The sequence below is a fragment of the Sus scrofa genome, chromosome 13, assembly GCF_054392235.1.
Source record: "Sus scrofa isolate SSC_HxYL_T2T_F1_AM1 chromosome 13, Sscrofa_HxYL_maternal_Yorkshire_Landrace_v2.0, whole genome shotgun sequence".
NCBI lineage: Eukaryota > Metazoa > Chordata > Mammalia > Artiodactyla > Suidae > Sus > Sus scrofa.
Window position 1 is genome coordinate 112,203,898 of NC_139395.1, and position 16,572 is coordinate 112,220,469.

A 16,572-nucleotide genomic window follows, 5' to 3' on the forward strand; every position below is an offset into this window, starting at 1 on the left:
GGAGAGTGTGGAGTAAGGTATTAGCTGGTGGTTTCCTACTATAATACATAGTTCTTTTTTTTTGTTGTTTATTTACTTGCTTTTTTTCCCAACCAGATTGCATGTTTGAAATTTCCTCTTTTGATCTTTAAATAGTCCTAGGGGAAACACTTATGAGGGCGACAAGATGTTTACAAACTTTTGTATATTTCATTAAGAATAAATATTGCAGAGGAGGTTGTAGATCCAATCAGTCTTTGTAGTGTAATTAGCTAAGCAAATCCACCCTCCCTCTGCTATGACTATAGTGAGGTCATTCACCTTAGTTTTTCTACTGGTAAATTGTGGACAGTACATTTCACCAACTAGCTGAGTTGGTATTTAAAAGAACTTTAAGCATTTCTAGAACTCTGTTATAATAAGATTTATAGCTCTACATTTGCTGCAGTGATAGAAAGTTACTGCTTTATATCATCATTATTCTGAAATCTTGAGGTCTTTGCAATAATTCAGGAGTTTGACAATGAAGGATTTCACCAAAGAATCTGGTATATGGCTCTGCTCTCATTCTGGGTTAGGTTTTGAATTAATCCAATTGAAATTTTAAGAAAAGGTGCCTATATTTTTCTGATATCAAGTGTGATTTTTATATTTTTATATTTCTGCTATATTTTTAACCCTTTATGAACATTTAAAAACATTCTCTTTCTATAGTTTCTCCTCAGTAGGTTTTTGTGACTGTTATTAAGGCACTATTGGTCTCATTGACTAACTGCCATTCAATATTTACCAATAAGTATAGAGACATGAAAGGCCACATTTGTTCCCATGACAGAGATGGTTGCTGTGACAAACATTTATAGCAGCTTGTTTTTTCAAGTTGAAGGCTATTTCAATTCCATTGAATCTCAGATGTTTCTTTAAGTCTTAGCACAACTTTCTCATTATTGTCCCTAAATAGATTTTAAAAAATCTTTGGAAATCCAGAGTTCTATCCAATTAATAATTTTATATCTGTAATTTAGAAACACAATATGATGGTTATGCTGATTACAGAACAAGTTAAAGAAATTTTTTTTTTTTTTTGCTTTTTAGGGCCACACTTGTTCCATACAGATGTTTCCAGGCTAGGTAGAGGTTGAACTGGAGCTGTAGCTGCTGACCTATACAATAGTTCATGGCAATGCTAGATCCTTAACCCACTGAGGAAGGCTGAGGATCAAACCCATGTCCTCATAGATGCTAGTTGGGTTCATTACTGCTGAGTCACAATGGGAACTACAAGAAACATTTTTTTTTTTAACCAAGGTCATATTATCAGGGGAAAAGAAGGAGTGTTTATTGAATACCTACTATGAGCTAGGTATTGAAATTGCTTCCCTGAATTGTCAAGTAAATACTAATTACAAGTCCATGGCACAGTGTGAAGAGTTGAATTGTATCTCCCCCAAAGACATGTTTAAGTCCTAACCCTTAACACCTGTGGTTATGACCTCATTTAGAGATATAACCAAGTTAAAATGAGGTGCACTAGATTAGGGTGGGCCCTGAATCCGATAACCAGTGTCCTTATAAGAAAAAGGAGAAGCAGACTAGATGCAGACACTAAGGATACACATGGGGGAAAAGGTTCTGTGAGGACAGAGCAGAGATCAGAGTGATCTGGTTACAAGGCAACAACACTGGTGATCAATAGCAACCACCAACAGCTAAGAGAGGCACAGGTTCTACCCCAAAGCCTCCGAAAGGAACCATCCCTGCCAACATCTTGATTTTCAGCTTTTGGCTTCTGAGCTGTGAGAGAATAAATTTCTCATTTCAAGTCATCCAGTTTGTGGTAGTTTGTTGCACCAGCCCTAGGATGTGAATACACGTGTGTACTATGATAATACTGCTACTTCACACAAGAAACTTGCCCTGATCATCCAGTTAGTTAGTGATGAGTGCTGGATTCAAGCCCCAAGGCCTACATGCTTTTCTTAACACTTGCCTGGTCCCTGTGCACATGACTTTGCACACTTGCTTTCTTCTCTCTTTAGTCTCAACTCTGTGGGAATAAACTTTACAGCCTCGTGTTTGTAGGTGGGGAGACCGTGTATAATACACTGAGCTGTTTGCAGTACTTAAAATAACAAACATTGCAGTGATTCCCAGCATATCATAGTGTCCCTGATGGCAGCAAAGTGATCTGGAGTTATGCATGAATTGGTTAAATCTTTGAAACATGCCAGCTAGACTCATTAAATTTTCCATCTTCAGTGAGATCTATAAAGATGTTTATTACTGTCATTAATCCCTATATCTATTGAGTTCTTAGGACAAATAGCAGATCCAGGAAAAACTACCTTTGGGGGGGGTGCACCTATGGCATATGAAAGTTCTTGGACTAGAGGGTTGAATAAGAGCTGCAGCTGAAGTGAGAAAAATTATCCTCACTTTTGGATGCCAGATACTTTGTTTTTGGTGTATACTACCTTTTCCAACATATTTAATTCTTGTTGCCTAAGGCGTATTTAAACACTAAATATTCAGTGAAGGATTCTGTAAGCTATGCATGATATTAGTTTATTTAGAAGTGACTCTACATTTAAAAATGCCTTTAATGTGGACCTCTTTGGTATTATCATTAACTTTTCCAAACTTGAATACATTCAGAACATTTGATCTTGACAACTAAGGACTGATTTTCTAGTTCTAGGAGGTGTTGCTCTGGCATTTGCTTTTGCTCTAAATGAATGGACCCATACAAGGAACTTGGGCCCATAGATCATGAGTGAAACACAAGCCGACTTCAGTGCCAGTGAAGGAAGAGAAGGCACAGAAGGGCTCTCAGGAGTGTGAATTCTCTCTACTTGGGCAGGGGACAATGCCTGCTGGTGGTATAGGAGGGTGAGTGGGGTGAAGCCCTTCTGGTAGTTTCATGACCTCTGAAGAAAACATGACCTCTGGTAGTTTCAATGAGGCTCAGGGGGAACCAGGATTCTACAGCCAAAATAAATCCCAATCCTATAAAAGCTTATAGAAAGCACCAATCACAAATTATCTTTTCAACACAGCACTGGCAACTAGCTTTGGACTGGCATGTGATAGGTTTTATCAATGAGCTGTATGTTTCAGGTCCATAAGCGTCTATCACTTTAGGAAACAGGCAATTTACCAAAAAAAAAGAGCCTTGGAGCAGAATGGCACCTGCTTGGCGAATCTCAGGTTCCACAAAAGGGTTTTCCTGAAGATCCTACCAGAACAGTGGAAGTACAGATTTTTTTTTTTTTTTGGTCTTTTTGGGGCCGCACCTGAAGCATATGGAGGTTCCCAGGCTAGGGGTTGAATCAGAGCTGTAGCCGCTAGCCTACACCACAGTCACAGCCACAGGGGATCTGAACCAAGTCTGTGACCTACACCACAGCTCAAAGCAACGCCGGATCCTTTAACCCACTGAGTGAGGCCAGGGATTGAACCTGCATCCTCATGGATACTAGTCAGGTTCACTTCCACAACGGGAAAGTAAAGAATTTTAAGTGTTTTATTCTCCAAGCCCAAATCATCCATTCTTGTGTGCACCACGAACCTCTACCAGCCAAACTTTATAATTACTAATGGAGTATAAACTTTAAAAATTGTGAAGCACTACATTAAACACTTGTAACATATAATATTGTACATGCATCAACTAAATGTCAGTTCAAAATAAATAATTAAACAAATAAAATATATTAAAAAATTTGTTATTTTTGTGTCTGGCTTGTTTTAGTTACCAAAATGTTTTCAAGGTTTATCCACATTATAGCAGGTATCATAACTTTATTTCTTTTCATGGCCAAATAATATTCCCATTGTATGGTATATACTACATTTTTTTATCCATTCATCTGTTGATGGACATTTGGGTTATTTCTGCCTTCCGCTATTGTGAGCAATGCTGTGATACACAAGTTCAAGTCCCTGCTTTCATTCAGTTCCTCTGGGTATACAGCTGGGAATGGAATTGCTGGGTCATGTGGTTAACTCTTTTTTTTTTTTTTTTTTCATCTTTTTAGGGCCACACCCACAGCATATGGAAGTCCCAGGCTAGGGGTCAAATTGGAGCTGTAGTTGCCAGCCTGTTCCACAGCCACTGCAATGAAGATATGAGCCACATCTGTGACCTACACCACAGCTCACAGCAATGCCAGATCCTAACCCACTGAGCAAGGCCAGGGAGCAAACCTGCATCCCCGTGGATCCTAGACAGGTTCATTAACCACTGAGCCATGATGAGAACTCCTTTTTTTTTTTTTTTTTTCCTGTACGTGTGGCATGAGGAAGTTCTCCAGCCAGGTGGTAATTCTTTAGCTTTTTGAGGAACTGCTGAACTGTTTTCCATAGTGAGTGCAGCCTTTCGTGACAGTGCCACCTCCCCACCACCTTTTTTTGGTGGTAGCATGCAGCAGCTTGATGGGGGATCTCAGTACCCAGACCAGGGACTGAGCCTGGGCCACAGCAGTGAAAGCACCAAATCCTAACCATTAGACCACCAGGGAACTCCCTTCTTTGCTCTTTTAAAAATTAGATTGTCTTTTCATTGTTGAGTTGTAGGAGTTATTTTTATTCTCTGTATGTTCAACTCTTATCAGACTTCTAAATATTTCCTTCCATTCTATAGGTAAGGTTTTTTTTTTCACTTTCTTGAAAATGTCCTGTAAAGCACAAGTTTTTATTTTAAGAAATCCACTTTACTTTTCTTTTGTTGCTCTTATTTTTGATGTCCAGATCTTTTTTTGTTTTTAAGATAAGAAATAGATCATAACTGATAAAGATGCTACTTCCTCTCTTCTATCCTCCAATCAAGCTCTCCTCTTTCCTTAGAGGCTACCATTATCATGAATTTGGTGATTTCTTATCCATGTTTTATACCTATTATATATATATACACACACACATACTGTTTTATACAGTATATACTATATAAAGTATTATAATTTATATTATAACATTAAATATATGTTATATAACATATAATATATATACAATCAATAGCAGTCTTTTGTATGTTTTTAAAATTGTATGTAAATGATTTATCATTTTTCTTTCTGTAGTTTTTCCTTTGAGCCCACATTTGAGATCTATCCATGCTAATCTATATTTACCTATTTCAGTAATTTTCATTGCTATAATTGTACTCAACCAAATGATCAGGAAGTGATATTCAAAATATCTAACAACTGACATGGCTCTGGCACCAACACACACAGGAGCTCATCATAAACAATAGCACCCATAGATACCTGTGCATACCTGGCTGAACACCAAACCATCTTTCCCATTTTATTTATCTGTTCCATCATTGTGAAATTTAGATTGTTTCCAATTTTTCACTGTTATAAACAATACTACTAGAAATATTCTTCATGCACATCTGTGAGAACTTCTCTGGGATACAGACTTAGGAGTAGAATTGATGGGTGGTCTGCCATGCACATGTTCTATTTTATTTTTCCTGTTGTATCAGAATTGTGGCTAAGACCTAAAGCTGAGGACAAAAGATGTTAAGTCCCCACATTCCACATAACCACCATGATGTCAGAGGAGTTGTGAAGGCTGCCTCCCAGGAAGGCACACTGAGAGGCATCAATGCTGAGAATAGGTTTTTTTCTCTAACTGTTCCCACCCTGGTCAACCTAAGGTAAGAACAGGCAGAGAGGAGAGGGTCTTTTGGAGATTATCAAGATCTCTAATAAAGGAGATTCTCTCTCTTTACACTTTCACAATATCCACCAGGAAAGCCAAGGGTGGAAGAAAAACAATGATAAAGGTTTACTGAGCATCTGTCAGACCCATTTTCCTTCTTTTCCACACCTAAGTCAGAGCCTGGTGGTCCTCTCTTAGGGAAACTGAGGGTGAGTGCTTGGGCATGCAGAGTACACACTGCTCCAAGGTGTAGAGAAAGTGGCAGGAAAAAAAAGACAGGACTGAGAGAGGTAGCAACAGTCCTAGCATTAGTCATGACAAAATACCTACTATTGGTCTACAAGCATTGAGAGGATGCCATAGAGGTTGGTTGTGCTGAGCCATCTTGGTGGTATCCCACAGAAGTGCCATCCTCTGGGGGAAGGTCATGTCCAGTGGAGATGCTGAGGCAGGGTGGAAGAAGTTCAGGCAGATTAAATCTCATGTCAGGTGACTACCGATGGAGGTTTTCAAAGAGCCCCATTCAAGTGCCCCATGAGAGCATGTGGATCTTGCCATGTGGAGGTATGGGCAAGAGAAGCAGTAAAAACCTCAGAGAGAAGTCTACTGCCCCCCATCCAATGGTGCAGGAAGGAACCTTGCCTGTTTCCTTTCCCTCTCCCTCACCCAACTCAAGAGGAGGAAGAAGAGAAAGTGGAAGGTGATGTCTGCGTTTCCATAATGATGGCTTCTGCTGGGAGAGGAGGAAAAGAGCTTTGCCTCAGATAGGAGATCAAAGCTTTAGAACAAGCAGAAATGAGTTTTAAACACATCTATGAGACTGTTCTAAGAAGGAAAATTGGCCCAAAGCTGAAGAAGATGGCCAAAGGATATTAAAGGAGCCTGTTCCTCAGCTGGCAGGGAGAGACTCAACATGTTATCATAGTACATTTGTTGGACACAATAAAATCTTGTCATGCTGACAACTCAATGAGACTAGATTGTTAGATGAACTAGTGATACTCAATACACTAGCAGTCATGGGAACTGTCAGTGCTCCCTCAGAAATGGGGAATTCATTTATATTTCACCAGCAGGGAATGAGAGCTCCTTGCCAATCTGATGGGTGTGCAATGATATCTGTGTTGTTACTTCCTGTTTATGTTTTTCTATTAATAAAAATAATCAATTTTGAACAAAAATAAACCCAAGAAAACTTTTTAAATTTTTTTGGCTGTGCCCGAGGCATAAGGAAGTTCCTGCGTAGGCATCAAATCCAAGCACAGCTACAACCTATGCCGTAGCTGCAGCAACAGTGGCTCCTTAACCCACTGCACCAGGCCGGGGATGAATCTGCACCACCTCAGAGACAATGCCAGATCCTTAACCCACTGCACCACAGTGGGAACTTCAGAACAGACATCTTTATGAGGCTGACCTCCCCTATCCAAGAACAAGAGAAGTCTTTCCATTATCCAAATCTACTTTTGTGTCTTTTATAAGTGCTTCCACTTTAGAGCATAGCCTACTTCTTGTTAAAATTATTCCTAAAGTGGGGCTTTTTCTACTTCATATCCTCTAGTTATTATTTATGTATATTAAGGCTATTGATTTCTGTGTGTTAATTTTTTAAACATTTGAGCTAGTGTTGTTATTAATTCTCTAGGATTTTAGATATACTATCAGAGCATCTTCAAATAAGATAGTTTTGCTTTTTTTTTTCAATTCTTTTGAGTTGAGTTCTCCTATCTAATTGCTTTGTCTATTTGTCTAATGTCACCAGTAACATGTTGAGTAGTGATGGAGATATTAAGCAATATTGCCTTGTTCCTGATCTTAGTAAATGCCTCTAGTGTTTCCCTACCAAATGAAATACTGGCTTCAAGACTGGCTTAATTCCTATTTTCTTGAGTGTTTTAACAGAAAAGGGTATTGAATTTTGTCAGATAACAACCAATCTTGACCCAAACCCAAGGAAACTGCCTAAAGAGTCGTCACTATATAAATGGTCCATTTTCATTTTCCCAATAAGCAATGACCTAGCCTCCAAATATGAACACTGAAATAGCCCAGAAAACTTAGTTTGTTATTTTTTCCTTCATCAGAATCCTGGCTTCCTGGGGCCCTTAAAAGCTCTCCCTTCCTCCCTTCCTGCCTCCTGCTCTCGGTGGTATACAGAGGCCTCTGTGATATGAGCCTGTGGCCCTGGGAGGCCCAGAGACTCAGGAAACCAGATCAGGTTCCCCCTCTTGCCTTTTGTTCAGAATCTGCTGACTCCGGTCTCCTGTTCTCAATATTCCTTCTGCTTACCTGATCTAGTACCATGTCTCAGCCATTGCTTAGCTTCCTCACATGGACAAGGGGTTGGAACATCAGCCTAGATTTCAACTGCAGACTTTCCTCCATGGGATGGCTCATTACTGCTGTGCCTGGGCTGGGTCGGCATCCTGCCTCTTCCCTCCATCTCCAAACCCTGCCGTCCAGACTCCTGGGTTGAGTGGTAGGAGGCTGAACACATCTTGAATCCACTGGAAGGGAGTTAGAATACACTATGCAGGCAATCCCCCTGCATTCTATTTCTAATTTAAACTTGCAAGCTAATTGTTACCCTGCCACCCTTAGCTGACAGAATGTATCAAAGGAATGGCCCTTGAAGGTAAAAGAGCATTACAGCTAGATTTAAGTAATAATGAGTCTTTCACAAACCTGCACAAGTTGCAGTTTGATGAAAATTACAGTCAAACCTTGTGTTGTAAACTGCTGTTTATGGGAGAAAAGAAAAAGACACACACACAAAAAAATCCTGTAAGATACAGAAATAGTATCTGAGACCACCTGGCAGGGTGCTTGGAATCATTATGATGTGTAAAGAGAGCCTTGACAATGACGGATAACCTCGGGAAGATCTGCACAGGGCCTTTTGTTTATCTTCACTTGCCTTTGCATTTAAGTCATGTCTTTCACTGGGGGTGAGATTTCATCTTTGAAAGTTGAAACGATTTTTAACTGAAGAAAGAGGTTTACTGGGTTTTTCATGGACTTTTTCCCATTTCCCCACCCCCTATTTCTCCTTCCCTCCCCTCCTGCCTGTCTCCCTCTCTTCCAGCTGGGGTGTGTCAGTCCTGGGTGCCAGATGCAAAATGATTAAGCCCATGCAGTTCCCCAAGTTGAACTTGCTATTGATTAGCACTTCCTAAATCAAACAGAATTGCTGGTCGCTATGGCAGCGCAGCCACCACTTGCTTGGGGTCCAAGAGCTGCTAGACTGTTTGAGCCTGAGCAGGCAGAGGGGGATTTTTGAGGTGTCCTCCCCCACTTAATCACTGCTATAGCCTGCAAGGAGGAAAAATAGCAACTTTCATCGCCAATTCAAGTTTCTTAAGCACCAACTGGGTGTGTGGCAGTGTGTAGTCACAGAGGGGATTTTGACAATTAGCAGGAGTTGCTGTCTCAACTCTCCTTGGCTGTGATAATTAATGCCTTAGGACATTTTTATGAGTTGGTATGTGTGCCTGGCACAGGATACATAGTACTGAGAGTGTCAGTTACATCTGACCCTTTTAAAGAATGGGGACTTCAACAAAGAGGCCATTTTGTCCTTTGGTTTGTAGATATTCTAACAGGTAATTTGAAATATTAGTGAAATAAAATGAGAAGAGACAGTCTGTTTGCAAATCAGCTACTACCCAGTCCTCTGTCCAAAGGCATGAGGTACAACTTCACTCTTGTGTCTCCTGCCCCCAGTTCCCGCTCTTGCTGATACATCTATATACAAGTCACTATTGCTGATACATCTATACACAAGTCACTAGTCCCCACGTGTAGTGTATACCTTTTCATCTCCCCACCCAATCCAACCTCCCTTCCACCCTCCATAATATACACCACATACACATATACATAAACACACACAGAATTGCTTTCCTTAACCATTTGAGAGTAAGTTGTAAACCCTAGCCTCCCTTCTTCCTAAAGACTTCAATGTGTATTACTTAAGAAGAATATTCTTCTACATAATCATAGTACGATTATTAAATTTGGGACACTTAACTTTGTTACAATACTATTATGCAAACTTAGCCCATATTCAAATTTTATCAATTGTCCCAATAATGTCCTTTATAGTACTTTTCCAGCCCAAGATCTAATCATGAATCATGCATTACATTTAGATATTATGTCTCTGCAGTCTCCTTTAATCTGGAAGATATCCTTAATCTTTTAATATTTTGTCTTTTATGACAATTGGTATATTTTGAAGACTATGTAGGTCAGTCATTTTGTATATTAGCCCCCAGTTTGGGCTTGTCTGATGTTTCTTCATGGTTAGATTCAGGCTATGCATTTGGGGCAGGAATCTATGCAAGGAGAATTATTTCCAGTTTAGGGCATCCTAGCAGGACACATGTGATGTCAGTTTGTCTCATTTTTTGCAATGTTATCTAAGATAAGGTTTTAAAGAGTTTGTGAACTAAGCTTTTTAAAAATTGTTCCTATAGCCAGCTAGTGATCAATATTAAGGAACTTGAGTCCCAGCTCCAGGGATTAAAGAGCAGTTAAAATATATGCTTTTGGGCCTGACAATTGAGATGGACCTAAAATGACAAAAAAATGATCTCTTTGGCTCCTAAAACAACACAAATGCATACCTCACAAATCAGACCACTGAGTATGACTAATGGTTCCTAAATATGGTTAAAGCCTGGGCAGGGAATAATAGTCATGCTTTCATTTTCTCTTTCATCTTTCTATCAACATGCACTGAGTATTATTATTGTTGTTGTTATTGTTATTAAATCTGGGCTTCACCTTCCTCATCTTTAGAATAAAGCAGTTGGACTTGGCGATTTCATTAAGTTCTCCCAATGTCTATATTCTCAATAATAGGGGCAAAGCAACTAGAATTTGTAAAACATACAGCATGGGACTTAGGAAATACAAAAATATGCCTATAAGAAAGAACTTACCCCAACGTTTAGCAGCCAGAAACAGAGGGCTTCAAGTCATAGGTTATCCTGACACAATTTGAAATTGTTCTTAACTGTCTCTCTGCTTTCTTGGTCACCAGAATATCTCACAGGAGATAAACTTTATGCTTAAAAGCACATGAGAATTCCTATTTTATGAAATTTTAAAAGTAGCTACTTTTAGAACCCAGTAAAAAAAAAAAAAAAAAAAAACAGTTATTTTCTAATTGGAGATCACCTGAAATCTTCTCTATATCTTCTATTGTATAAATATTTGGTTTCTGAGGTTTTTTTGTTTTTTATTTGGTGTGTTAACTTTCCCCTTGTCATAAATCTTTGGTTTATTCTCTTTAAATCAGAGCCTGACCTTCTCTCTCAAGCCTATGCCAGGCTTTCTAGGAAGTTGTTGGGGGAAAAGCTGACCAATGAGTGGTTTCCTGATGATTACCAGGTTTCCAGATAAGGAAGAACCCCACTTTATTAAGAACATCCTCACCTCAGGTCAAAAGCAAGGATAATAGAAGAGAAATCCTGGACTCAAGAATTCTGAGCTACTTTCTCAGAGTCCCAGAGAATGTAACAGACCAAAGCTAAGCAGCTGTGCAAATTCATTGCCTTTGTTGAACTTTTGAAAGAAATCTTCCAAATAATCATATTATAGATAAATCAACTCAAGCCCAGAGGGATTGTCTTGCCTAAGACCAAAGCACTAGTAATAATAATAGGGACTTTTCTGAGCACCTACTATGTGTCCTGCATAGTACCAATGTATCTTTACATTACAGTACCAATGTGTTATGACTCTTATTTTGAGGTTATCTTTACATTATCTTTAATTTTCATAGTACCATAGTACCAATAATAATAGGGACTTTTCTGAGCACCTACTATGTGTCCTGCATGGTACCAATATATCTTTACATTATACTACCAATGTATTATGACTCTTATTTTGAGGTTAAAAGTCAAACTAAGAGAATTTAGGTAACTTGCCCATGCTTCTACAAGCTAGTAGGTAGCAGAGTCTGCTCTTGAACCTAGGCCTGTGAGATAATAACTCCCCTGCATGTTTCTGCAGCACATCATGGACAAAGAGGAGGCTGGCCAGAGTGCTTGTTCCTTCTTCTTACTTTCCTGTGAAAGAAGCTGGTGTGAAACTGGAGTGGGCTGATGCTACCAGAATTCTTCAAATGTACTTCCCCTGTCAGGGCACTTATCATCTATTTTTATTAGTTATTGGATTCTCTGTCTGTCCCTGTCTGATCACAAGTTCCACTGTGGCAAGAATCCTGCCTTTTGTTTAGAGTTTTACTTGATGTAAAACACAGTGCCTGGAACATAAAAGGTGCTCAGTAAATGCTTACTGGGAAGCAGAAAAGAAGGGGAGGAGGAAGGGACAGAAAGATGGAGAATGGAAACCAGAGAGAAAGAGAGTGAGGTAGGAGACTATAAAAGAAGAAAACTATAGAGAAAATAAGTGGAGCTCTGACTTTATAACATTATTAAGGCTTTCCTCCTTGTTACAAATTCCGAAGGAACCTAATTTGGTGATTTCTCAACACAAGTGCGCGTGCACACACACACACACGCACACACGCACACACGCACACACACACAAATGGTATTACATTTTGGTTTTACCTCAGCAGAGAAAATTGCAAACGACCTAATTACTCAAAAATAAGTACATGAGTAAGTAAATTAGGTACATTCACTCAATGGAAGAATATGCAAATTTTAAAAATAATTGTTTCAAAGACTAGGAGAAAGTGCAAGAAAATATATTGGCTAGGATAGACTTACTGGTTTAAAAAGGAAGCAGAATATTAAAATGTAGAGATGTACAGATGGATAAAGACAAAATAATATAAACAGAAACAAGAGGGTTTCCAGTTTCAATGTATACTATTGAGAACTATGTCTAGATACTCATGTTGCAACAGAACAAAGGGTGGGAAAAAAAATGTATACATGTAAGAGTAACTTGATCCCCATGCTGTACAGTGGGGAAAAAAAATCCATAGGGCCTAATATAATGTTGGGTACACAGTACAAGTTAAAGATAAGAATAACCAAGGGGAGTTCCTGTTGTGGTTAGCAGTAATGAACCCAAATGGTATCCATGAGGAAATGGGTTTGATCCCTGACCTCGCTCAGTGGGTTAAGGATCCGGCACTGCCCTGAGCTATGGTTTAGGGTTTAGGTCACAGATGAGGCTCGGTTCTGGCATTGCTGTGGTTGTGGCACAGGCCAGCAGACTGGCAGCTGCTGTTCCGATTCGACCCCTAGCCTGGGAACTTACATATGCTAAGGGTGAGGCTCTAAAAAGCAAAAAAAAAAAAAAAAAAAAAAGAAAGCAAAAAAGCAAGCAAGCAAGCAAGCAAGAAAGAAAGAAGGAATAACTATGGTTTGGTACAGCCATTATGGAAAACAGTATGGAATTTCCTCCATAAAATATAAAATAGAACTCTGTATGATCCAGCAATCCCACTCCTAGGTATACAACCAAAAGAAATAAATTACTGTCTTGAAGAGATACCTGCCCTCCCATGTTTATTTCAGCATTATTCACAGTAGCCAAGATATAGAAAGAGCACAAGTGTTTATTCTCAGATGAATGGATAAAGAAAATGTAAGATTTTCATTTGGAATATCATGTAGCCTGAAAAAGGAGGGAAATCCTGCCATTTGTGACAACATTGACAAATCTGGAGGATATTCTACCAAGTGCAATAAGCCAGAGACAAAAAGACAAATACTGAATGCTCTTATATGTGGAATCAAAAAAGTCAAATGCATAGAAACAGAGAGCAGAATGTTAGTTACCAGGGGCTGGTGCTGCTGGGGTAGGAGAAATGGGAAGATGTTGGCCAAAAGGTACTTTCAGATAAAAGATGAATAATTTATAGAGACCTGAAATTATGTCTCTAGAAATTATATATTTGAAGATACTGTATATTTGAAGTTTGCTAAGAGAGTAGATCTCAGTTTTTCTCACCACACACACTTACTATGTGATGCAATTGGTATGTTAATTAGCTTGATTGTAGTAATCATTTCAGTGTGTACATATATCAAAAGTTGTATGGTACACCTTAGATATCAACAATTTTAATTTGTTGAACATACTTCAACAAAGCTGGGAAAAAATGCAAAGCACACATCCAAAATTTAAGACAAAAAATGAATAACCATGATTTATTGACCATGTACACTGATTTCCAAGATTAAGTAACAGAGACTAGATTTTCCTTATTGCCTTAAATAACAATCAAAACAAACAAAACATGTAAAACAATAATTTTCAAGCTTCACAGTTCAACAATCCCTGAGAGAAGAAAAACAAACCAGGTAAAATCTATAATTGCCCCAGCCTACTGCCTGGAGAGTTTCCAGGCCACAATGCAGAGAGGGAGAACCAAAACCAGACCTAGAGGTCTCTCTGAGTTGAGGAGACAAAGTTGGGAATTCAGGAAGGTGCAAGTTTAAGGGCAGAGTTGCTAAGAGTAAAGCTGCACAGAAAGAGAGCTATAGAGATGTTTTCCCCTAGAGTCTTCAGCTGAGTACTAATCAGTGAATGCAAGTGAGGAAGCCACCCACCCAAGGCAGGGAAAAATATACTGGAAAGGAGAAGACCAGGACTGATTTCATGTTCTCATTGGCCAGAGTGGAAAGACATTATAATATACATGGGACACTGGATACAGTACTTAGTAGAGTATTGCCTCAATAGACTAGACTAAAATCAAGACTAAAGGCTATTCTGGTCTGCTTAAAAAATCTTAAAGGCAAGTCATGGAAGGACCATACTGTCCCCATGTAACTTCACTGCATCTCTGAAAAAAAGGGGGCTCAGGTGTTTAGAAGAATATAAAAATATCTAGCAACCTACGAGGTAAAATTCACATTGTCTGGTATCCCACTTAAAATTACCAGGCATGCAAAGAAGAAAATAGGATTCATAATAAGGTCAAAAAACAATCAATGGAAGAGATTCAGAAATGACACTGATAATAGAATTAGTGGAGAGGGTTTCAAAACCAATTATTATAACTCAGTCTATATGTTGAAAAAGATAGAGGAAAGTAAAAGCATAAGTAGAAGGATATAAAAATGATGCAATGTGAACTTTTGGACATGAAAACTGCAATGTCTGATAAGACAAAGCTACTGGATGGAATTAACAGAAGACTAAACATTCCTGAAGTGAGGATTAGTGAACCTGAGGACCAGCAATAGAAACTATCCAAAATGAAACATAGAGAGCCAAAAACTGAAATGAAATGAACAGACTAGTAGGACAGCTTCAAGGAACCTGATATATATATCATATATAATAGAAATCCTTGAAGGAGGGATGAAAAATATTTGAAGAAATAATGGCTAAAATTTTTCAAATTTTAACTTACAAACCAGAAGATTCAAGAAGCTGAAGTGATCTTCAAATTGATCTTCAAATGTGCTACCCCAAGGCACATAATAATCAAACTGTTTTAAAATAGTGATAAGGAGAAAATTCTTAAAAACTGCCAGAGAAAAACAGACGTTATGTACAAAAGAACAAAGAAAAATGTCTATTCAGGTCTTTTGCCCATTTTTCAATTGGGTTGTTGGCTTTTTTGCTATTGAGTTGTGTTAAGTTGTTTGTATATTGTAGAAATTAAGCCCTTGTCAATTGCTTCATTTGAAACTACTTTCTCCCATTCTGTAAGTTGTCTTTTTGGGTTTTTCTTTTCTTTTCTTTTTTTTTTTTTTACGGTTTCCTTTGCTGTGCAAAAGCTTGTCAGTTTGATTAGGTCCCATTGGTTTAATTTTGCTTTTATTTCTGTTGCTTTAGGAGACTGACCTGAAAAAATATCTGTAAGGTTGATATCAGAGAATGTTTGCCTACGTTCTCTTCTCAAAGTTAGATGGTGACTTGTCTTATGTTTAAGTCTTTCAGCCATTTGGAGTTTATTTTTGTGCATGGTGTGAGGGTGTGTTCTAGTTTCATTGATTTGTATGCAGCTGTCCAGGTTTCCCAGCAATACTTGCTGAAAAGACTGTCTTTTTCCCATTGTTCTTGCCTCCTTTGTTAAAGATTAATTGACATAGGTGTCTGGGTTTATTTCTGGGTTCTCTATTCTGTTCCATTAGTCTGTATGTCTGTTTTGGTATCAGTACCACACTGTCTTGATTACTGTAGCTTTGTAATATTGTCTGAAGTCCAGGAGAGTTATGCCTCCTGCTTAGTTTTTGTTCCTCAGGATTGCTTTAGCAATTCTGGGTCTTTTTTGGTTCCATATAAATTTTTGGATTGTTTGTTCTAGTTCTGTGGAAAATGTCATGGGTAATTTGATAGGGATTGCATTTAATCTGTAGATTGCTTTGGATAGTATGGCCATTTTTACCGTATTAATTTTTCCAACCCAGGAGCATGGAATATCTTTTCATTTCTTTGAATCCTCTTTAATTTCCTTCATTAATGTTTTATAGTTCTCAGCATATAAGTCTTTCACCTCCTCAGTCAGGTTTATTCCCAGGTATTTGATTTTTGGGGTACAATTTTAAAAGGAATTGTATTTCTGTATTCCTTTTCTAATATTTCATAGTTAGTATACAGAAATGCGACTGGTTTTTGAATGTTAATCTTATATCCTGCTACTTTGCTAAATTTGTTGATAATTTAGAATAGTTTTTGGGTTGGGTCCTTAAGGTTTTCTATATATAGTATCATGTCACTTTCATAGAGTGATATTTTTACCTCTTCTCTTCCAATTTAGATACCTTTTATTTAGACATTTCTCCAAAGAAGATATGCAGATGGCCAACAAGCACATGAAAAAAAATGTGCAACATCACTGATCATTAGAGAAATGAAAATCAAAACTACTATGAGGTACCACTTCACACCAGTCAGAATGGCCATCATTAACAAGTCCACAAACAACAAATGCTGGAGAGGGTATAGAGAAAAGGGAACTCTCCTACACTGTTGGTG